Source organism: Petromyzon marinus, chromosome 79 (assembly GCF_048934315.1).
Source record: "Petromyzon marinus isolate PM22_M1 ecotype Great Lakes invasive population chromosome 79, UKy_Petmar_22M1.pri1.0, whole genome shotgun sequence".
NCBI lineage: Eukaryota > Metazoa > Chordata > Hyperoartia > Petromyzontiformes > Petromyzontidae > Petromyzon > Petromyzon marinus.
In genome coordinates this window covers 19,236,407-19,259,977 of record NC_133745.1, presented here as the reverse complement: position 1 = coordinate 19,259,977, position 23,571 = coordinate 19,236,407, and the positions used below count along the sequence as shown (strand labels likewise).

The following is a 23,571-nucleotide window of genomic DNA, read 5'->3' as shown; positions in this document are numbered from 1 at the left end:
TATAGTGTAGTGTATAGTGTAGTGTATAGTGTAGTGTATAGTAGTATATAGTAGTGCGTAGTATATAGTGTAGTGTATAGTGTAGTGTATAGTGTAGTGTATAGTGTAGTGTATAGTCGTGTAGTGTATAGTCGTGTAGTGTATAGCGTAGTGTATAGTGTAGTGCATAGTCGTGTAGTGTATAGCATAGTGTATAGCGTAGTGTATAGTGAAGTGTATAGTGTAGTGTATAGCGTAGTGTGTAGTGTAGTGTGTAGTGTATAGTAGTGTATAGCATAGTATAGTAGTGTGGTGTATAGTAGTGTAGTGTGTAGTGTATAGTAGTGTAGTGTATAGTGTAGTGTGTAGTGTAGTGTATTGTAGTGTATAATAGTGTAGTGTATAGTGTAGTGTATAGTAGTGTAATGTATAGTGTAGTGTATAGTGTAGTGTATAGTAGTGTAGTGTATAGTGTAGTGTATAGTGTAGTGTATAATAGTGTAGTGTATAGTGTAGTGTATAGTAGTGTATAGTTTAGTATATAGCGTAGTGTGTAGTGTATAGTGTAGTGTAGTGCGTAGTGTATAATGTAGTGTGTAGTGTAGTGTACTAGTACAGCACACCGGTGTGTTGGTGAGCAAAGCCACAACATTTACAATCCGAGTACGACGTTTCAACACTAATTACAACCTGCATCATCAGGTGGACAGACAGATTTGTATTATGGATGATTTTGGCTGCGAAAGCCTTACGTGTCTTTAGACATGGATGTTTTTATTTGTTAATTAAACGAAAGAAAATCTTTTTTTTAAACAAGTTGTTAAAAAAATGTAAAAGACGACGAACCGTTTTTATTTTATTATTCCACATTATTATTACACGTTTATATTATTATTACACGTTTCTATTATTATTACACGTTTTTATTATTATTAGACGTTTTTATTATTACACGTTTATATTATTATTACAAGTTTTTATTATTATTACACGTTTATATTATTATTACGTTATTACACGTTATTATTACGTTATTATTATTACACGTTATTATACGTTTTTATTATAATTATTACACGTTATTATTACACGTTTTTATTATCATTATTACACGTTTTATTATAATTATTACACATTTATATTATTATTACACGTTTATATTATTATTACACGTTTCTATTATTATTACGTTATTACACGTTATTATTACGTTTTTATTATTACACGTTTTTACTATTACACGTTTATATTATCATTATTACACGTTTTTATTTAACTCACTGTCTGTTGCTGTATCATCAAATCTTGTAACTCAACGTTAACCCACTTCCCAATGTGGTATCGACCGCAAAACTTGGTATACTTATGTCTTACTGATGACAATACTATATTATATCATAAAAAATAAAAAATATATATTTTTAATTAAACATTCATTTTTATATGTTAGATGTTTCGGCTTGGCACTTAATTGTCCACGCTCAACTCACGTTGGCTCTAAATCACCACGGGCCCCTAACGTTGTGGCAATTAGCTTCGGGTCACTCCCTGAAGTTTTGCAATTACGAGTACGGTACATTTTATTAAAGCGTGTTTTTAAAAAAAAAGTATTTCTTAAATATTACTTATTATTATTTATGAGCTTAAATAGAAGATTGGGGGTGGGTGGGGGATGGGCAGCTCCCTCCTCCAAATCCTCAGCGCAGCGTCTTGACCCGCATTCAGCCGTCCTTTGGACTCGTGTTTATATATTTTTATTATTATTTTTATTTTTTACACTTCATCTTTACTCTTCGATTCTTTCGGTAATTCATCTTCTTTGTTATTCTTATTGTCATCACCATCATCATCACCATCATCATCATCACCACCATCATCATCACTATCACCACCACCATCATCACCATCACCACCACCATCATCACCAACATCATCATCACCATCATCACCACCATCATCACCATCATCACCACCATCATCATCACCACCACCATCATTACCACCATCATCATCATCACCACCATCATCATCACCACCATCATCATCACCATTACCACCATCACCATCATCACCACCATCAAAACCCTCACCACCACTATCACCACTATCACCATCATCATCATCACCACCATCATCATCACCATCACCACCATCACCATCAACACCATCATCATCATCACCACCACCATCAACACCATCATCATCACCATCATCATCAGCATCATCATCACCACTATCACCAGTAGTATGGCGTATGTAGTGTGTGTGTTGTATATTGTGTGTGTATGTTGTGTGTGTGTTGTATGTTGTGTGTGTTGTATGTTGTGTGTGTGTATGTTGTGTGTGTTGTATGTAGTGTGTGTATGTTGTGTGTGTGTTGTATGCAGTGTGTGTGTATGTAGTGTGTATGTAGTGTGTGTGTGTATGTTGTGTGTAGTATGTTGTACGTTGTTTGTATGTAGTGTGTATGTAGTGTGTGTGTAGTGTGTGTATGTTGTATGTAGTGTGTGTGTATGTTGTGTGTGTGCTGTATATTGTGTGTGTGTTGTATGTTGTGTGTGTTGTATGTTGTGTGTGTATTTTGTGTGTGTGTTGTATGTTGTGTGTGTATGTTGTGTGTGTATGTTGTGTGTGTGTATGTCCTATGTGTGTTGTATGTTGTGTGTGTGTTGTGTGTGTTGTGTGTATGTTGTGTGTTGTATGTTGTGTGTATGTTGTGTGTATGTTGTGTGTTGTATGTTGTGTGTATGTTGTGTGTGTATGTTGTATGTTGTGTGTATGTTGTGTGTGTATGTTGTGTGTTGTATGTTGTGTGTATGGTGTGTATATTGTATGTTGTGTGTATGGTGTGTGTATGTGTTGTGTGTGTATGTTGTATGTTGTGTGTGTATGGTGTGTGTATGTTGTGTGTATGTTGTGTGTGTGTTGTGTGTGTATGTTGTGTGTGTGTATGTTGTGTGTGTGTTGTGTGTGTGTGTATGTTGTGTGTGTGTATGTTGTGTGTGTGTTGTGTGTGTATGTTGTGTGTGTGTATGTTGTGTGTATGTTGTGTGTGTGTATGTTGTGTGTATGTTGTGTGTGTATGTTGTGTGTGTGTTGTGTGTATGTTTGTGTGTATGTTGTGTGTGTGTATGTTGTGTGTGTGTATGTTGTGTGTGTGTATGTTGTGTGTGTGTATGTTGTGTGTGTGTGTATGTTGTGTGTATGTTGTGTGTGTGTTGTGTGTGTATGTTGTGTGTATGTTGTGTGTGTGTATGTTGTGTGTATGATGTTGTGTGTATGTTGTGTGTGTATGTTGTGTGTATGTTGTGTGTGTGTGTATGTTGTGTGTGTGTATGTTGTGTGTATGTTGTGTGTGTGTTGTGTGTATGTTGTGTGTATGTTGTGTGGATGTTGTGTGGATGTTGTGTCTATGTTGTGTGTATGTTGTGTGTGTGTATGTTGTGTGTATGTTGTGTGTATGTTGTGTGTGTGTGTATGTTGTGTGGATGTTGTGTGTGTGTATGTTGTGTGTATGTTGTGTGTATGTTGTGTGTATGTTGTGTGTATGTTGTGTGGATGTTGTGTGTGTTGTGTGTGGGGGGGATGACAACAACAAACGACACAACAACAACAACATCAACCCACACATCGATAAATCAACAAGCACAACCAGTTGTTGAGACATCAGTTCTCATTGTAGTGTAGTGGTGTAGTGTATAGTGAAAATTAGTGTAGTATATAGTGTATTGTAGTGTATAGTAGTGTAGTGTATAGTAGTGTAGTGTATAGTGTAGTGTATAGTGAAAATTAGTGTAGTATATAGTGTATAGTAGTGTAGTGTATATAGTGTAGTGTATAGTGTAGTGTATAGTGAAAATTAGTGTAGTATATAGTGTATTGTAGTATATAGTGTATAGTAGTGTAGTGTATATAGTGTAGTGTATATAGTGTAGTGTTTAGTAGTGTATAGTAGTGTAGTGTATAGTAGTATAGTGTATAGTAGTGTAGTGTATAGTAGTGTAGTGTATAGTAGTGCAGTGTGTAGTAGTGTAGTGTATAGTGTAGTGTATAGTAGTGTAGTGTATATAGTGTAGTGTATATAGTGTAGTGTTTAGTAGTGTATATAGTGTAGTGTATATAGTGTAGTGTATATAGTGTAGTGTTTAGTAGTGTATAGTAGTGTAGTGTATAGTAGTGTAGTGTATAGTGTAGTATATAATAGTGTAGTGTATAGTAGTGTAGTGTATAGTGTATATAGTGTAGTGTATAGTGTAGTATATAATAGTGTAGTGTATAGTAGTGTATAGTGTAGTATATAATAGTGTAGTGTATAGTAGTGTAGTGTATAGTGTAGTGTATAATAATGTAGTGTACAGTAGTGTAGTGTATAGTAGTGTAGTGTATAATATTGTAGTGTGTAGTGTATAGTAGTGTAGTTTATAGTGTAGTGTATAATAGCATAGTGTATAGTGGAGTGTATGATAGTGTAGTGTATAATAATGTAGTGTATAATGTAATGTGTATTGTAGCGTATAGTAGTGTAGCGTATAGCAGTATGTCTGTTGAAGTTCACGTGCACCATACGTACCGTGCGTAGCCAGCGTGTGAAGTAGAATCGCACTCTCTGTGTGTGTTGTAGGGTGCCACTGTGGCTAGGGAGATGTTAACTACATCTCCTGGCCTGCAGGAGGTCGTGGGGTCGATCCGGAATCTAATGCCACGGTTCACTTTCATTTCTGTTTCATTCATTAGGTGTGGCCCTGTGAGCCATGCGGCTGTTGACTCGGGTGCACAACAAATTCACGAACGGGGAACATCTTAAGCTGACTACGCACAACGGAAAAACCCGATGTAAAAAAAGACATCAAGGTCTTCCAGAGGATAAAAAACACCGTATATCAGCGCTGCGTGCTAAAATCCCAGTGGGATGCAAATCGAACGATAACCATGAGAAAATGTAGATTGAAGTTTCCAGGTTAACTCTGTACTTAAACAGACAAACATGGCTCAACCAAACGTTTTCAAAATCGACCAAAAAAAAGCTATTAAAAAAACAATGTAACGGCGATCATAGGAACTGTGATTCGTATTTAACAATGAACGATATCTACATAACACGCACGACCTAAACTTTGCAACCATAGCTGGCAGCATGAGTCACTCCGTAACAGCAGGAGCATCAAGAGCGGTATCAGAAATGTTCAATGCACCTTTAGAGATCGGCGCACCACTACGATCAAAACTCAAGATTCATACTTTGCAGCGCTCATCCGGAGCGGTACATTTGATTTCAGGCCACGGATTCGCAGTGGCAGCTGGGGGTGTACAACTCCTCAAGAGCAGTTTTGAGCGCAGATTTCACCGGTAGTGATCCGAGTTGCAGTTTATTGGCGATAGCATTCCAGACCCTGGAGGCACCAATAGCAAAGGCCCTTCCTCCGGTATTTGTACGGCAATAAGGAATGTGAAGCTGGTACTTGAGCCAAGACCTTAAGTTAGAAACAGTGAGGAGATCCAGCAGGGGAGTCTGATGATTTTTTTGCGGCTGGCAGATGTTAACTACCTCTCCCGGTATGCAGGAGGATCGTGGGTTCGATCCCGAGCCTGACGCCTGCTGATGTATATTTGGAGTCTGCGTCTCTCCCCGTGGTTGCGTGGATCTGCCTCCGGGTCCTCCGGATTTTTCCCCCCTCCACATTTAGAATCAACATCACCACGCGTTTAGACAGAATTTGGCTGCTGCTGCTATAAATTTCCATGCGACGGTGATATCAGTTCACTTTGTTGGGCTGTCATTTGTGGTGGTCAGGGTCGCTTTTGAAAACAATAACATCGCTCAGTGGGCATTACCTGGTGAAATAAAAATATTGATTTAAAGCTTTTGTGACTGCAGTAATTCACATTCTTAGCTCTTTCGGTAAAGTCACGTTGAAGGGAAACAATAAAATAATAAAATATATATATAAAACAATAAAAAATTCTCACGACGTTTCGACCACAACACAAAGGGTCGTCATCAGGTGTGTCGGTTCTCATTTATTTATTAATAAACGGTGTATTTATTTATTTATAATAAAGACGTCAGCGCCACGTGCAGCGATTTGTCAGTTTATTTAGAAGGACGAGTCCATCTGTGTTCTGAGAAGAGGAGGGGGGAGACGAAACATTAATGTGTGAGGTCTGAAAGCCACCGTAAGCGTGGACAATCAATTAAGACCTGAAATGGTTAATCAAATCTTTCCAATGATTGCTAAGCCAGAATCCATCTTCTCGGTTGAAATTGTGCCAAATCGCTGCGCATGGCGCTGACGTTTATAAATAAATAAATATACCGTGATTATGGGCATCTATGGGATTCTGGTTCTCTAGGAGTATGGGTCTTTATAGTTCTATATGACTATGGTCTCTATGCGTCTATATGAGTATGGGTCTCTAATGAGTGTAGCATCAACTTGGCTATAATACATTTCCATATCAGCCCACTTCGTTGGGCTATTACTTGTGATGGTCAGGTCACTAGTGAAGATCTACACTCTCAGTGAGGCCTTACCTGGTCACATAAACAGAGTTAATAGTTGAAGAGTTTAGTTTGTGATGGCCAGCTCACTTGTGAAGATCTACAATCTCAGTGAGGCCTTACCTGGTCACATAAACATAGTTAATAGTTGAAGAGTTTAGGTTGTGATGGCCAGGTCACTTGTGAAGATCTACACTCTCAGTGAGGCCTTACCTGGTCACATAAACATAGTTAATAGTTGAGTTTAGTTTGTGATGACCAGGTCACTTCTGAAGATCTACACTCTCAGTAAGGCCTTACCTGGTCACATAAACATAGTTAATAGTTGAAGAGTTTAATTTGTGATGGCCCGGTCACTTCTGAAGATCTACACTCTCAGTGAGGCCTTACCTGGTCACATAAACATAGTTAATAATTGAAGAGTTTAGTTTGTGATGGCCAGGTCACTTGTGAAGATCTACACTCTCAGTGGGGCCTTACCTGGTCACATAAACATAGATAATAGTTGAAGAGTTTAGTTTGTGATGGCCCGGTCACTTCTGAAGATCTACACTCTCAGTGAGGCCTTACCTGGTCACATAAACATAGTTAATAGTTGAAGAGTTTAGTTTGTGATGGCCAGGTCACTTGTGAAGATCTACAATCTCAGTGGGGCCTTACCTGGTCACATAAACATAGTTTGTGATGGACAGGTCACTTCTGAAGATCTACACTCTCAGTGAGGCCTTACTTGGTCACATAAACATAGTTAATAGTTGAAGAGTTTAGTTTGTGATGGCCAGGTCACTTCTGAAGATCTACAATCTCAGTGAGGCCTTACCTGGTCACATAAACATAGTTAATAGTTGAAGAGTTTAGTTTGTGATGGCCAGGTTACTTCTGAAGATCTACAATCTCAGTGAGGCCTTACTTGGTCACATAAACATAGTTAATAGTTAAAGAGTTTAGTTTGTGATGGCCAGGTCACTTGTGAAGATCTAAAATCTCAATGAGGCTTTACCTGGTCACATAAACATAGTTAATAGTTGGAGAGTTTAGTTTGTGATGGCCAGGTCACTTCTGAAGATCTACACTCTCAGTGAGGCCTTACCTGGTCACGTAAACATAGTTAATAGTTGTAGAGTTTAGTTTGTGATGGTCAGGTCACTTCTGAAGATCTACACTCTCAGTGAGGCCTTACTTGGTCACATAAACATAGTTAATAGTTGAAGAGTTTAGTTTGTGATGGCCAGGTCACTTCTGAAGATCTACACTCTCAGTGAGGCCTTACCTGGTCACATAAACATAGTTAATAGTTGAAGAGTTTAGTTTGTGATGGCCAGGTCACTTGTGAAGATCTACAATCTCAGTGAGGCCTTACCTGGTCACATAAACATAGTTAATAGTTGAAGAGTTTAGGTTGTGATGGCCAGGTCACTTGTGAAGATCTACACTCTCAGTGAGGCCTTACTTGGTCACATAAACATAGTTAATAGTTGAAGAGTTTAGTTTGTGATGGCCAGGTCACTTGTAAAGATCTACACTCTCAGTGAGGCCCTACCTGGTCACATAAACATAGTTAATAGTTGAAGAGTTTAGTTTGTGATGGCAAGGTCACTTCTGAAGATCTACACTCTCAGTGAGGCCTTACCTGGTCACATAAACATAGTTAATAGTTGAAGAGTTTAGTTTGTGATGGCCAGGTCACTTGTGAAGATCTACACTCTCAGTGAGGCCTTACTTGGTCACATAAACAGTTAATAGTTGAACAGTTTAGTTTGTGATGGCCAGGTCACTTCTGAAGATATACACTCTCAGTGAGGCCTTACTTGGTCACATAAACATAGTTAATAGTTGAAGAGTTTAGTTTGTGATGGCCAAGTCACTTCTGAAGATCTACAATCTCAGTGGGGCCTTATCTGGTCAGATAAACATAGTTAATAGTTGAAGAGTGTAGTTTGTGATCGCCAGGTCACTTCTGAAGATCTACAATCTCAGTGAGGCCTTACCTGGTCACATAAACATAGTTAATAGTTGAAGAGTTTAGTTTGTGATGGCCAGGTTACTTCTGAAGATCTACAATCTCAGTGAGGCCTTACTTGCTCACATAAACATAGTTAATAGTTAAAGAGTTTAGTTTGTGATGGCCAGGTCACTTCTGAAGATCTACACTCTCAGTGAGGCCTTACCTGGTCACGTAAACATAGTTAATAGTTGAAGAGTTTAGTTTGTGATGGTCAGGTCACTTCTGAAGATCTACACTCTCAGTGAGGCCTTACCTGGTCACATAAACATAGTTAATAGTTGAAGAGTTTAGTTTGTGATGGCCAGGTCACTTGTGGAGATCTACAATCTCAGTGAGGCCTTACCTGGTCATATAAACATAGTTAATAGTTGAAGAGTTTAGGTTGTGATGGCCAGGTCACTTGTGAAGATCTACACTCTCAGTGAGGCCTTACTTGGTCACATAAACATAGTTAATAGTTGAAGAGTTTAGTTTGTGATGGCCAGGTCACTTGTAAAGATCTACAATCTCAGTGAGGCCTTACCTGGTCACATAAACATAGTTAATAGTTGAAGAGTTTAGTTTGTGATGGCAAGGTCACTTCTGAAGATCTACACTCTCAGTGAGGCCTTACCTGGTCACATAAACATAGTTAATAGTTGAAGAGTTTAGTTTGTGATGGCCAGGTCACTTGTGAAGATCTACACTCTCAGTGAGGCCTTACTTGGTCACATAAACATAGTTAATAGTTGATCAGTTTAGTTTGTGATGGCCAGGTCACTTCTGAAGATCTACACTATCAGTGAGGCCTTACTTGGTCACATAAACATAGTTAATAGTTGAAGAGTTTAGTTTGTGATGGCCAAGTCACTTCTGAAGATCTACAATCTCAGTGGGGCCTTATCTGGTCACATAAACATAGTTAATAGTTGAAGAGTGTAGTTTGTGATCGCCAGGTCACTTATGAAGATCTACACTCTCAGTGAGGCCTTACTTGGTCACATAAACATAGTTAATAGTTGAAGAGTTTAGTTTGTGATGGCCAGGTCACTTGTGAAGATCTACAATCTCAGTGGGGCCTTACCTGGTCACATAAACATAGTTAATAGTTGAAGAGTTTAGTTTGTGATGGCCACGTCAGTTCTGAAGATCTACAATCTCAGTGGGGCCTTACCTGGTCACATAAACATAGTTAGTAGTTGAAGAGTTTAGTTTGTGATGGCCAGGTCACTTCTGAAGATCTACACTCTCAGTGAGGCCTTACCTGGTCACATAAACATAGTTAATAGTTGAAGAGTTTAGTTTGTGATGGCCAGGTCACTTCTGAAGATCTACACTCTCAGTGGGGCCTTACCTGGTCACGTCAACATAGTTAATAGTTGAAGAGTTTAGTTTGTGATGGCCAGGTCACTTGTGAACATCTACACTCTCAGTGGGGCCTTACTTGGTCACATAAACATAGTAGTTGAAGAGTTTAGTTTGTGATGGTCAGGTCACTTCTGAAGATCTACACTCTCAGTGAGGCCTTACTTGGTCACATAAACATAGTTAATAGTTGAAGAGTTTAGTTTGTGAGGGCCAGGTCACTTCTGAAGATCTACAATCTCAGTGAGGCCTTACCTGGTCACATAAACATAGTTGATAGTTGAAGAGTTTAGGTTGTGATGGCCAGGTCACTTCTGAAGATCTAAAATCTCAGTGGGGCCTTACCTGGTCACATAAACATAGTTAATAGTTGAAGAGTTTAGTTTGTGATGGCCAGGTTACTTGTGAAGATCTACACTCTCAGTGAGGCCTTACCTGGTCACATAAACATAGTTAATTGTTGAAGAGTTTAGTTTGTGATGGCCAGGTCACTTCTGAAGATCTACACTCTCAGTGAGGCTTTACCTGGTCACATAAACATAGTTAATAGTTGAAGAGTTTAGTTTGTGATGGCCAGGTCACTTCTGAAGATCTACACTCTCAGTGAGGCCTTACTTGGTCACATTAACATAGTTAATAGTTGAAGAGTTTAGTTTGTGATGGCCAGGTCACTTGTGAAGATCTACACTCTCAGTGAGGCCTTACCTGGTCACATAAACATAGTTAATAGTTGAAGAGTTTAGTTTGTGATGGCCCGGTCACTTCTGAAGATCTACAATCTCAGTGAGGCCTTACTTGGTCACATAAACATAGTTAATAGTTGAAGAGTTTAGTTTGTGATGGCCAGGTCACTTGTGAAGATCTACACTCTCAGTGAGGCCTTACCTGGTCACATAAACATAGTTAATAGTTGAAGAGTTTAGTTTGTGATGGCCAGGTCACTTCTGAAGATCTACAATCTCAGTGAGGCCTTACCTGGTCACGTAAACATAGTTAATAGTTGAAGAGTTTAGTTTGTGATGGTCAGGTCACTTCTGAAGATCTACAATCTCAGTGAGGCCTTACCTGGTCACATAAACATAGTTAATAGTTGAAGAGTTTAGTTTGTGATGGCCAGGTTACTTGTGAAGATCTACACTCTCAGTGAGGCCTTACCTGGTCACATAAACATAGTTAATAGTTGAAGAGTTTAGTTTGTGATGGCCAGGTCACTTGTGAAGATCTACACTCTCAGTGAGGCCTTTCCTGGTCACATAAACATAGTTAATAGTTGAAGAGTTTAGTTTGTGATGGTCAGGTCACTTCTGAAGATCTACACTCTCAGTGAGGCCTTACCTGGTCACATAAACATAGTTAATAGTTGAAGAGTTTAGTTTGTGAGGGCCAGGTCACTTCTGAAGATCTACAATCTCAGTGAGGCCTTACCTGGTCACATAAACATAGTTGATAGTTGAAGAGTTTAGGTTGTGATGGCCAGGTCACTTCTGAAGATCTAAAATCTCAGTGGGGCCTTACCTGGTCACATAAACATAGTTAATAGTTGAAGAGTTTAGTTTGTGATGGCCAGGTTACTTGTGAAGATCTACACTCTCAGTGAGGCCTTACCTGGTCACATAAACATAGTTAATTGTTGAAGAGTTTAGTTTGTGATGGCCAGGTCACTTCTGAAGATCTACACTCTCAGTGAGGCTTTACCTGGTCACATAAACATAGTTAATAGTTGAAGAGTTTAGTTTGTGATGGCCAGGTCACTTCTGAAGATCTACACTCTCAGTGAGGCCTTACTTGGTCACATAAACATAGTTAATAGTTGAAGAGTTTAGTTTGTGATGGCCAGGTCACTTGTGAAGATCTACACTCTCAGTGAGGCCTTACCTGGTCACATAAACATAGTTAATAGTTGAAGAGTTTAGTTTGTGATGGCCCGGTCACTTCTGAAGATCTACAATCTCAGTGAGGCCTTACTTGGTCACATAAACATAGTTAATAGTTGAAGAGTTTAGTTTGTGATGGCCAGGTCACTTGTGAAGATCTACACTCTCAGTGAGGCCTTACCTGGTCACATAAACATAGTTAATAGTTGAAGAGTTTAGTTTGTGATGGCCAGGTCACTTCTGAAGATCTACAATCTCAGTGAGGCCTTACCTGGTCACGTAAACATAGTTAATAGTTGAAGAGTTTAGTTTGTGATGGTCAGGTCACTTCTGAAGATCTACACTCTCAGTGAGGCCTTACTTGGTCACATAAACATAGTTAATAGTTGAAGAGTTTAGTTTGTGAGGGCCAGGTCACTTCTGAAGATCTACAATCTCAGTGAGGCCTTACCTGGTCACATAAACATAGTTGATAGTTGAAGAGTTTAGGTTGTGATGGCCAGGTCACTTCTGAAGATCTAAAATCTCAGTGGGGCCTTACCTGGTCACATAAACATAGTTAATAGTTGAAGAGTTTAGTTTGTGATGGCCAGGTTACTTGTGAAGATCTACACTCTCAGTGAGGCCTTACCTGGTCACATAAACATAGTTAATTGTTGAAGAGTTTAGTTTGTGATGGCCAGGTCACTTCTGAAGATCTACACTCTCAGTGAGGCTTTACCTGGTCACATAAACATAGTTAATAGTTGAAGAGTTTAGTTTGTGATGGCCAGGTCACTTCTGAAGATCTACACTCTCAGTGAGGCCTTACTTGGTCACATAAACATAGTTAATAGTTGAAGAGTTTAGTTTGTGATGGCCAGGTCACTTGTGAAGATCTACACTCTCAGTGAGGCCTTACCTGGTCACATAAACATAGTTAATAGTTGAAGAGTTTAGTTTGTGATGGCCCGGTCACTTCTGAAGATCTACAATCTCAGTGAGGCCTTACTTGGTCACATAAACATAGTTAATAGTTGAAGAGTTTAGTTTGTGATGGCCAGGTCACTTGTGAAGATCTACACTCTCAGTGAGGCCTTACCTGGTCACATAAACATAGTTAATAGTTGAAGAGTTTAGTTTGTGATGGCCAGGTCACTTCTGAAGATCTACAATCTCAGTGAGGCCTTACCTGGTCACGTAAACATAGTTAATAGTTGAAGAGTTTAGTTTGTGATGGTCAGGTCACTTCTGAAGATCTACAATCTCAGTGAGGCCTTACCTGGTCACATAAACATAGTTAATAGTTGAAGAGTTTAGTTTGTGATGGCCAGGTTACTTGTGAAGATCTACACTCTCAGTGAGGCCTTACCTGGTCACATAAACATAGTTAATAGTTGAAGAGTTTAGTTTGTGATGGCCAGGTCACTTGTGAAGATCTACACTCTCAGTGAGGCCTTTCCTGGTCACATAAACATAGTTAATAGTTGAAGAGTTTAGTTTGTGATGGTCAGGTCACTTCTGAAGATCTACACTCTCAGTGAGGCCTTACCTGGTCACATAAACATAGTTAATAGTTGAAGAGTTTAGTTTGTGATGGCCAGGTCACTTGTGAAGATCTACAATCTCAGTGAGGCCTTACTTGGTCACATAAACATAGTTCACAGTTGAAGAGTTTAGTTTGTGATGGCCAGGTCACTTCTGAAGATCTACACTCTCAGTGGGGCCTTACTTGGTCACCTAAACATAGTTAATAGTTGAAGAGTTTAGTTTGTGATGGCCAGGTCACTTCTGAAGATCTACAATCTCAGTGAGGCCTTACCTGGTCACATAAACATAGTTAATAGTTGAAGAGTTTAGGTTGTGATGGCCAGGTCACTTCTGAAGATCTAAAATCTCAGTGGGGCCTTACCTGGTCACATAAACATAGTTAATAGTTGAAGAGTTTAGTTTGTGATGGCCAGGTTACTTGTGAAGATCTACACTCTCAGTGAGGCCTTACCTGGTCACATAAACATAGTTAATAGTTGAAGAGTTTAGTTTGTGATGGCCAGGTCACTTCTGAAGATCTACACTCTCAGTGAGGCCTTACCTGGTCACATAAACATAGTTAATAGTTGAAGAGTTTAGTTTGTGATGGCCAGGTCACTTCTGAAGATCTACACTCTCAGTGAGGCCTTACTTGGTCACATAAACATAGTTAATAGTTGAAGAGTTTAGTTTGTGATGGCCAGGTCACTTGTGAAGATCTACACTCTCAGTGAGGCCTTACCTGGTCACATAAACATAGTTAATAGTTGAAGAGTTTAGTTTGTGATGGCCAGGTTACTTCTGAAGATCTACAATCTCAGTGAGGCCTTACTTGGTCACATAAACATAGTTAATAGTTAAAGAGTTTAGTTTGTGATGGCCAGGTCACTTGTGAAGATCTAAAATCTCAATGAGGCTTTACCTGGTCACATAAACATAGTTAATAGTTGGAGAGTTTAGTTTGTGATGGCCAGGTCACTTCTGAAGATCTACACTCTCAGTGAGGCCTTACCTGGTCACGTAAACATAGTTAATAGTTGAAGAGTTTAGTTTGTGATGGTCAGGTCACTTCTGAAGATCTACACTCTCAGTGAGGCCTTACCTGGTCACATAAACATAGTTAATAGTTGAAGAGTTTAGTTTGTGATGGCCAGGTCACTTCTGAAGATCTACACTCTCAGTGAGGCCTTACCTGGTCACATAAACATAGTTAATTGTTGAAGAGTTTAGTTTGTGATGGCCAGGTCACTTCTGAAGATCTACACTCTCAGTGAGGCCTTACTTGGTCACATAAACATAGTTAATAGTTGAAGAGTTTAGTTTGTGATGGCCAGGTCACTTGTGAAGATCTACACTCTCAGTGAGGCCTTACCTGGTCACATAAACATAGTTAATAGTTGAAGAGTTTAGTTTGTGATGGCCAGGTCACTTCTGAAGATCTACAATCTCAGTGAGGCCTTACCTGGTCACGTAAACATAGTTAATAGTTGAAGAGTTTAGTTTGTGATGGTCAGGTCACTTCTGAAGATCTACAATCTCAGTGAGGCCTTACCTGGTCACATAAACATAGTTAATAGTTGAAGAGTTTAGTTTGTGATGGCCAGGTTACTTGTGAAGATCTACACTCTCAGTGAGGCCTTACCTGGTCACATAAACATAGTTAATAGTTGAAGAGTTTAGTTTGTGATGGCCAGGTCACTTGTGAAGATCTACACTCTCAGTGAGGCCTTACCTGGTCACGTAAACATAGTTAATAGTTGAAGAGTTTAGTTTGTGATGGTCAGGTCACTTCTGAAGATCTACACTCTCAGTGAGGCCTTACCTGGTCACATAAACATAGTTAATAGTTGAAGAGTTTAGTTTGTGATGGCCAGGTCACTTGTGAAGATCTACAATCTCAGTGAGGCCTTACTTGGTCACATAAACATAGTTCATAGTTGAAGAGTTTAGTTTGTGATGGGCAGGTCACTTCTGAAGATCTACACTCTCAGTGGGGCCTTACTTGGTCACCTAAACATAGTTAATAGTTGAAGAGTTTAGTTTGTGATGGCCAGGTCACTTCTGAAGATCTACAATCTCAGTGAGGCCTTACCTGGTCACATAAACATAGTTAATAGTTGAAGAGTTTAGGTTGTGATGGCCAGGTCACTTCTGAAGATCTAAAATCTCAGTGGGGCCTTACCTGGTCACATAAACATAGTTAATAGTTGAAGAGTTTAGTTTGTGATGGCCAGGTTACTTGTGAAGATCTACACTCTCAGTGAGGCCTTACCTGGTCACATAAACATAGTTAATAGTTGAAGAGTTTAGTTTGTGATGGCCAGGTCACTTCTGAAGATCTACACTCTCAGTGAGGCCTTACCTGGTCACATAAACATAGTTAATAGTTGAAGAGTTTAGTTTGTGATGGCCAGGTCACTTCTGAAGATCTACACTCTCAGTGAGGCCTTACTTGGTCACATAAACATAGTTAATAGTTGAAGAGTTTAGTTTGTGATGGCCAAGTCACTTGTGAAGATCTACACTCTCAGTGAGGCCTTACCTGGTCACATAAACATAGTTAATAGTTGAAGAGTTTAGTTTGTGATGGCCAGGTTACTTCTGAAGATCTACAATCTCAGTGAGGCCTTACTTGGTCACATAAACATAGTTAATAGTTAAAGAGTTTAGTTTGTGATGGCCAGGTCACTTGTTAAGATCTAAAATCTCAAAGAGGCTTTACCTGGTCACATAAACATAGTTAATAGTTGGAGAGTTTAGTTTGTGATGGCCAGGTCACTTCTGAAGATCTACACTCTCAGTGAGGCCTTACCTGGTCACGTAAACATAGTTAATAGTTGAAGAGTTTAGTTTGTGATGGTCAGGTCACTTCTGAAGATCTACACTCTCAGTGAGGCCTTACCTGGTCACATAAACATAGTTAATAGTTGAAGAGTTTAGTTTGTGATGGCCAGGTCACTTGTGAAGATCTACACTCTCAGTGAGGCCTTACCTGGTCACATAAACATAGTTAATAGTTGAAGAGTTTAGTTTGTGATGGCCAGGTCACTTCTGAAGATCTACACTCTCAGTGAGGCCTTACCTGGTCACATAAACATAGTTAATAGTTGAAGAGTTTAGTTTGTGATGGCCAGGTCACTTCTGAAGATCTACACTCTCAGTGAGGCCTTACTTGGTCACATAAACATAGTTAATAGTTGAAGAGTTTAGTTTGTGATGGCCAGGTCACTTGTGAAGATCTACACTCTCAGTGAGGCCTTACCTGGTCACATAAACATAGTTAATAGTTGAAGAGTTTAGTGTGTGATGGCCAGGTTACTTCTGAAGATCTACAATCTCAGTGAGGCCTTACTTGGTCACATAAACATAGTTAATAGTTAAAGAGTTTAGTTTGTGATGGCCAGGTCACTTGTGAAGATCTAAAATCTCAATGAGGCTTTACCTGGTCACATAAACATAGTTAATAGTTGGAGAGTTTAGTTTGTGATGGCCAGGTCACTTCTGAAGATCTACACTCTCAGTGAGGCATTACCTGGTCACGTAAACATAGTTAATAGTTGAAGAGTTTAGTTTGTGATGGTCAGGTCACTTCTGAAGATCTACACTCTCAGTGAGGCCTTACCTGGTCACATAAACATAGTTAATAGTTGAAGAGTTTAGTTTGTGATGGCCAGGTCACTTGTGAAGATCTACAATCTCAGTGAGGCCTTACCTGGTCACATAAACATAGTTAATAGTTGAAGAGTTTAGTTTGTGATGGCCAGGTCACTTCTGAAGATCTACACTCTCAGTGAGGCCTTACCTGGTCACGTAAACATAGTTAATAGTTGAAGAGTTTAGTTTGTGATGGTCAGGTCACTTCTGAAGATCTACACTCTCAGTGAGGCCTTACCTGGTCACATAAACATAGTTAATAGTTGAAGAGTTTAGTTTGTGATGGCCAGGTCACTTGTGAAGATCTACAATCTCAGTGAGGCCTTACCTGGTCACATAAACATAGTTAATAGTTGAAGAGTTTAGTTTGTGATGGCCAGGTCACTTCTGAAGATCTACACTCTCAGTGAGGCCTTACCTGGTCACATAAACATAGTTAATAGTTGAAGAGTTTAGTTTGTGATGGCCAGGTCACTTCTGAAGATCTACACTCTCAGTGAGGCCTTACTTGGTCACATAAACATAGTTAATAGTTGAAGAGTTTAGTTTGTGATGGCCAGGTCACTTGTGAAGATCTACACTCTCAGTGAGGCCTTACCTGGTCACAGAAACATAGTTAATAGTTGAAGAGTTTAGTTTGTGATGGCCAGGTCACTTCTGAAGATCTACACTCTCAGTGAGGCCTTACCTGGTCACATAAACATAGTTAATAGTTGAAGAGTTTAGTTTGTGATGGCCAGGTCACTTCTGAAGATCTACACTCTCAGTGAGGCCTTACTTGGTCACATAAACATAGTTAATAGTTGAAGAGTTTAGTTTGTGATGGCCAGGTCACTTGTGAAGATCTACACTCTCAGTGAGGCCTTACCTGGTCACATAAACATAGTTAATAGTTGAAGAGTTTAGTGTGTGATGGCCAGGTTACTTCTGAAGATCTACAATCTCAGTGAGGCCTTACTTGGTCACATAAACATAGTTAATAGTTAAAGAGTTTAGTTTGTGATGGCCAGGTCACTTGTGAAGATCTAAAATCTCAATGAGGCTTTACCTGGTCACATAAACATAGTTAATAGTTGGAGAGTTTAGTTTGTGATGGCCAGGTCACTTCTGAAGATCTACACTCTCAGTGAGGCATTACCTGGTCACGTAAACATAGTTAATAGTTGAAGAGTTTAGTTTGTGATGGTCAGGTCACTTCTGAAGATCTACACTCTCAGTGAGGCCTTACCTGGTCACATAAACATAGTTAATAGTTGAAGAGTTTAGTTTGTGATGGCCAGGTCACTTGTGAAGATCTACAATCTCAGTGAGGCCTTACCTGGTCACATAAACATAGTTAATAGTTGAAGAGTTTAGGTTGTGATGGCCAGGTCACTTGTGAAGATCTACACTCTCAGTGAGGCCTTACTTGGTCACATAAACATAGTTAATAGTGGAAGAGTTTAGTTTGTGATGGCCAGGTCACTTGTAAAGATCTACAATCTCAGTGAGGCCTTACCTGGTCACATAAACATAGTTAATAGTTGAAGAGTTTAGTTTGTGATGGCAAGGTCACTTCTGAAGATCTACAATCTCAGTGAGGCCTTACCTGGTCACATAAACATAGTTAATAGTTGAAGAGTTTAGTTTGTGATGGCCAGGTCACTTGTGAAGATCTACACTCTCAGTGAGGCCTTGCTTGGTCACATAAACATAGTTAATAGTTGAACAGTTTAGGTTGTGATGGCCAGGTCACTTCTGAAGATCTACACTCTCAGTGAGGCCTTACTTGGTCACATAAACATAGTTAATAGTTGAAGAGTTTAGTTTGTGATGGCCAAGTCACTTCTGAAGATCTACAATCTCAGTGGGGCCTTATCTGGTCACATAAACATAGTTAATAGTTGAAGAGTGTAGTTTGTGATCGCCAGGTCACTTCTGAAGATCTACAATCTCAGTGAGGCCTTACCTGGTCACATAAACATAGTTAATAGTTGAAGAGTTTAGTTTGTGATGGCCAGGTTACTTCTGAAGATCTACAATCTCAGTGAGGCCTTACTTTGTCACATAAACATAGTTAATAGTTAAAGAGTTTAGTTTGTGATGGCCAGGTCACTTGTGAAGATCTAAAATCTCAATGAGGCTTTACCTGGTCACATAAACACAGTTAATAGTTGGAGAGTTTAGTTTGTGATGGCCAGGTCACTTCTGAAGATCTACACTCTCAGTGAGGCCTTACCTGGTCACGTAAACATAGTTAATAGTTGAAGAGTTTAGTTTGTGATGGTCAGGTCACTTCTGAAGATCTACACTCTCAGTGAGGCCTTACCTGGTCACATAAACATAGTTAATAGTTGAAGAGTTTAGTTTGTGATGGCCAGGTCACTTGTGAAGATCTACAATCTCAGTGAGGCCTTACCTGGTCACATAAACATAGTTAATAGTTGAAGAGTTTAGGTTGTGATGGCCAGGTCACTTGTGAAGATCTACACTCTCAGTGAGGCCTTACTTGGTCACATAAACATAGTTAATAGTTGAAGAGTTTAGTTTGTGATGGCAAGGTCACTTCTGAAGATCTACAATCTCAGTGAGGCCTTACCTGGTCACATAAACATAGTTAATAGTTGAAGAGTTTAGTTTGTGATGGCCAGGTCACTTGTGAAGATCTACACTCTCAGTGAGGCCTTACTTGGTCACATAAACATAGTTAATAGTTGAACAGTTTAGTTTGTGATGGCCAGGTCACTTCTGAAGATCTACACTCTCAGTGAGGCCTTACTTGGTCACATAAACATAGTTAATAGTTGAAGAGTTTAGTTTGTGATGGCCAAGTCACTTCTGAAGATCTACAATCTCAGTGGGGCCTTATCTGGTCACATAAACATAGTTAATAGTTGAAGAGTGTAGTTTGTGATCGCCAGGTCACTTCTGAAGATCTACAATCTCAGTGAGGCCTTACCTGGTCACATAAACATAGTTAATAGTTGAAGAGTTTAGTTTGTGATGGCCAGGTTACTTCTGAAGATCTACAATCTCAGTGAGGCCTTACTTGGTCACATAAACATAGTTAATAGTTAAAGAGTTTAGTTTGTGATGGCCAGGTCACTTGTGAAGATCTAAAATCTCAATGAGGCTTTACCTGGTCACATAAACATAGTTAATAGTTGGAGAGTTTAGTTTTTGATGGCCAGGTCACTTCTGAAGATCTACACTCTCAGTGAGGCCTTACCTGGTCACGTAAACATAGTTAATAGTTGAAGAGTTTAGTTTGTGATGGCCAAGTCACTTCTGAAGATCTACAATCTCAGTGGGGCCTTATCTGGTCACATAAACATAGTTAATAGTTGAAGAGTGTAGTTTGTGATCGCCAGGTCACTTCTGAAGATCTACAATCTCAGTGAGGCCTTACCTGGTCACATAAACATAGTTAATAGTTGAAGAGTTTAGTTTGTGATGGCCAGGTTACTTCTGAAGATCTACAATCTCAGTGAGGCCTTACTTGGTCACATAAACATAGTTAATAGTTAAAGAGTTTAGTTTGTGATGGCCAGGTCACTTGTGAAGATCTAAAATCTCAATGAGGCTTTACCTGGTCACATAAACATAGTTAATAGTTGGAGAGTTTAGTTTGTGATGGCCAGGTCACTTCTGAAGATCTACACTCTCAGTGAGGCCTTACCTGGTCACGTAAACATAGTTAATAGTTGAAGAGTTTAGTTTGTGATGGTCAGGTCACTTCTGAAGATCTACACTCTCAGTGAGGCCTTACCTGGTCACATAAACATAGTTAATAGTTGAAGAGTTTAGTTTGTGATGGCCAGGTCACTTGTGAAGATCTACAATCTCAGTGAGGCCTTACCTGGTCACATAAACATAGTTAATAGTTGAAGAGTTTAGGTTGTGATGGCCAGGTCACTTGTGAAGATCTACACTCTCAGTGAGGCCTTACTTGGTCACATAAACATAGTTAATAGTTGAAGAGTTTAGTTTGTGATGGCCAGGTCACTTGTGAAGATCTAAAATCTCAATGAGGCTTTACCTGTTCACATAAACATAGTTAATAGTTGAAGAGTTTAGTTTGTGATGGCCAGGTTACTTCTGAAGATCTACAATCTCAGTGAGGCCTTACTTTGTCACATAAACATAGTTAATAGTTAAAGAGTTTAGTTTGTGATGGCCAGGTCACTTGTGAAGATCTAAAATCTCAATGAGGCTTTACCTGGTCACATAAACATAGTTAATAGTTGGAGAGTTTAGTTTGTGATGGCCAGGTCACTTCTGAAGATCTACACTCTCAGTGAGGCCTTACCTGGTCACGTAAACATAGTTAATAGTTGAAGAGTTTAGTTTGTGATGGTCAGGTCACTTCTGAAGATCTACACTCTCAGTGAGGCCTTACCTGGTCACATAAACATAGTTAATAGTTGAAGAGTTTAGTTTGTGATGGCCAGGTCACTTGTGAAGATCTACAATCTCAGTGAGGCCTTACCTGTTCACATAAACATAGTTAATAGTTGAAGAGTTTAGGTTGTGATGGCCAGGTCACTTGTGAAGATCTACACTCTCAGTGAGGCCTTACTTGGTCACATAAACATAGTTAATAGTTGAAGAGTTTAGTTTGTGATGGCAAGGTCACTTCTGAAGATCTACAATCTCAGTGAGGCCTTACCTGGTCACATAAACATAGTTAATAGTTGAAGAGTTTAGTTTGTGATGGCCAGGTCACTTGTGAAGATCTACACTCTCAGTGAGGCCTTACTTGGTCACATAAACATAGTTAATAGTTGAACAGTTTAGTTTGTGATGGCCAGGTCACTTCTGAAGATCTACACTCTCAGTGAGGCCTTACTTGGTCACATAAACATAGTTAATAGTTGAAGAGTTTAGTTTGTGATGGCCAAGTCACTTCTGAAGATCTACAATCTCAGTGGGGCCTTATCTGGTCACATAAACATAGTTAATAGTTGAAGAGTGTAGTTTGTGATCGCCAGGTCACTTCTGAAGATCTACAATCTCAGTGAGGCCTTACCTGGTCACATAAACATAGTTAATAGTTGAAGAGTTTAGTTTGTGATGGCCAGGTTACTTCTGAAGATCTACAATCTCAGTGAGGCCTTACTTGGTCACATAAACATAGTTAATAGTTAAAGAGTTTAGTTTGTGATGGCCAGGTCACTTGTGAAGATCTAAAATCTCAATGAGGCTTTACCTGGTCACATAAACATAGTTAATAGTTGGAGAGTTTAGTTTGTGATGGCCAGGTCACTTCTGAAGATCTACACTCTCAGTGAGGCCTTACCTGGTCACGTAAACATAGTTAATAGTTGAAGAGTTTAGTTTGTGATGGCCAAGTCACTTCTGAAGATCTACAATCTCAGTGGGGCCTTATCTGGTCACATAAACATAGTTAATAGTTGAAGAGTGTAGTTTGTGATCGCCAGGTCACTTCTGAAGATCTACAATCTCAGTGAGGCCTTACCTGGTCACATAAACATAGTTAATAGTTGAAGAGTTTAGTTTGTGATGGCCAGGTTACTTCTGAAGATCTACAATCTCAGTGAGGCCTTACTTGGTCACATAAACATAGTTAATAGTTAAAGAGTTTAGTTTGTGATGGCCAGGTCACTTGTGAAGATCTAAAATCTCAATGAGGCTTTACCTGGTCACATAAACATAGTTAATAGTTGGAGAGTTTAGTTTGTGATGGCCAGGTCACTTCTGAAGATCTACACTCTCAGTGAGGCCTTACCTGGTCACGTAAACATAGTTAATAGTTGAAGAGTTTAGTTTGTGATGGTCAGGTCACTTCTGAAGATCTACACTCTCAGTGAGGCCTTACCTGGTCACATAAACATAGTTAATAGTTGAAGAGTTTAGTTTGTGATGGCCAGGTCACTTGTGAAGATCTACAATCTCAGTGAGGCCTTACCTGGTCACATAAACATAGTTAATAGTTGAAGAGTTTAGGTTGTGATGGCCAGGTCACTTGTGAAGATCTACACTCTCAGTGAGGCCTTACTTGGTCACATAAACATAGTTAATAGTTGAAGAGTTTAGTTTGTGATGGCCAGGTCACTTGTAAAGATCTGCAATCTCAGTGAGGCCTTACCTGGTCACATAAACATAGTTAATAGTTGAAGAGTTTAGTTTGTGATGGCAAGGTCACTTCTGAAGATCCACACTCTCAGTGAGGCCTTACCTGGTCACATAAACATAGTTAATAGTTGAAGAGTTTAGTTTGTGATGGCCAGGTCACTTGTGAAGATCTACACTCTCAGTGAGGCCTTACTTGGTCACATAAACATAGTTAATAGTTGAACAGTTTAGTTTGTGATGGCCAGGTCACTTCTGAAGATCTACACTCTCAGTGAGGCCTTACTTGGTCACATAAACATAGTTAATAGTTGAAGAGTTTAGTTTGTGATGGCCAAGTCACTTCTGAAGATCTACAATCTCAGTGGGGCCTTATCTGGTCACATAAACATAGTTAATAGTTGAAGAGTGTAGTTTGTGATCGCCAGGTCACTTCTGAAGATCTACAATCTCAGTGAGGCCTTACCTGGTCACATAAACATAGTTAATAGTTGTAGAGTTTAGTTTGTGATGGCCAGGTTACTTCTGAAGATCTACAATCTCAGTGAGGCCTTACTTGGTCACATAAACATATTTAATAGTTAAAGAGTTTAGTTTGTGATGGCCAGGTCACTTGTGAAGATCTAAAATCTCAA

General features: G+C 39.4%; 1 long non-coding RNA gene across 1 annotated transcript; it reads left to right on the top strand.

The window, feature by feature from the left end:
* Positions 1-1,194: 1,194 nt before the first annotated feature.
* On the top strand, positions 1,195-5,838 carry LOC142907457 (uncharacterized). Its single transcript, XR_012931014.1, has 2 exons — positions 1,195-1,784; positions 4,714-5,838. It is a non-coding gene; the product is annotated as an uncharacterized LOC142907457 (long non-coding RNA).
* Positions 5,839-23,571: the final 17,733 nt, after the last annotated feature.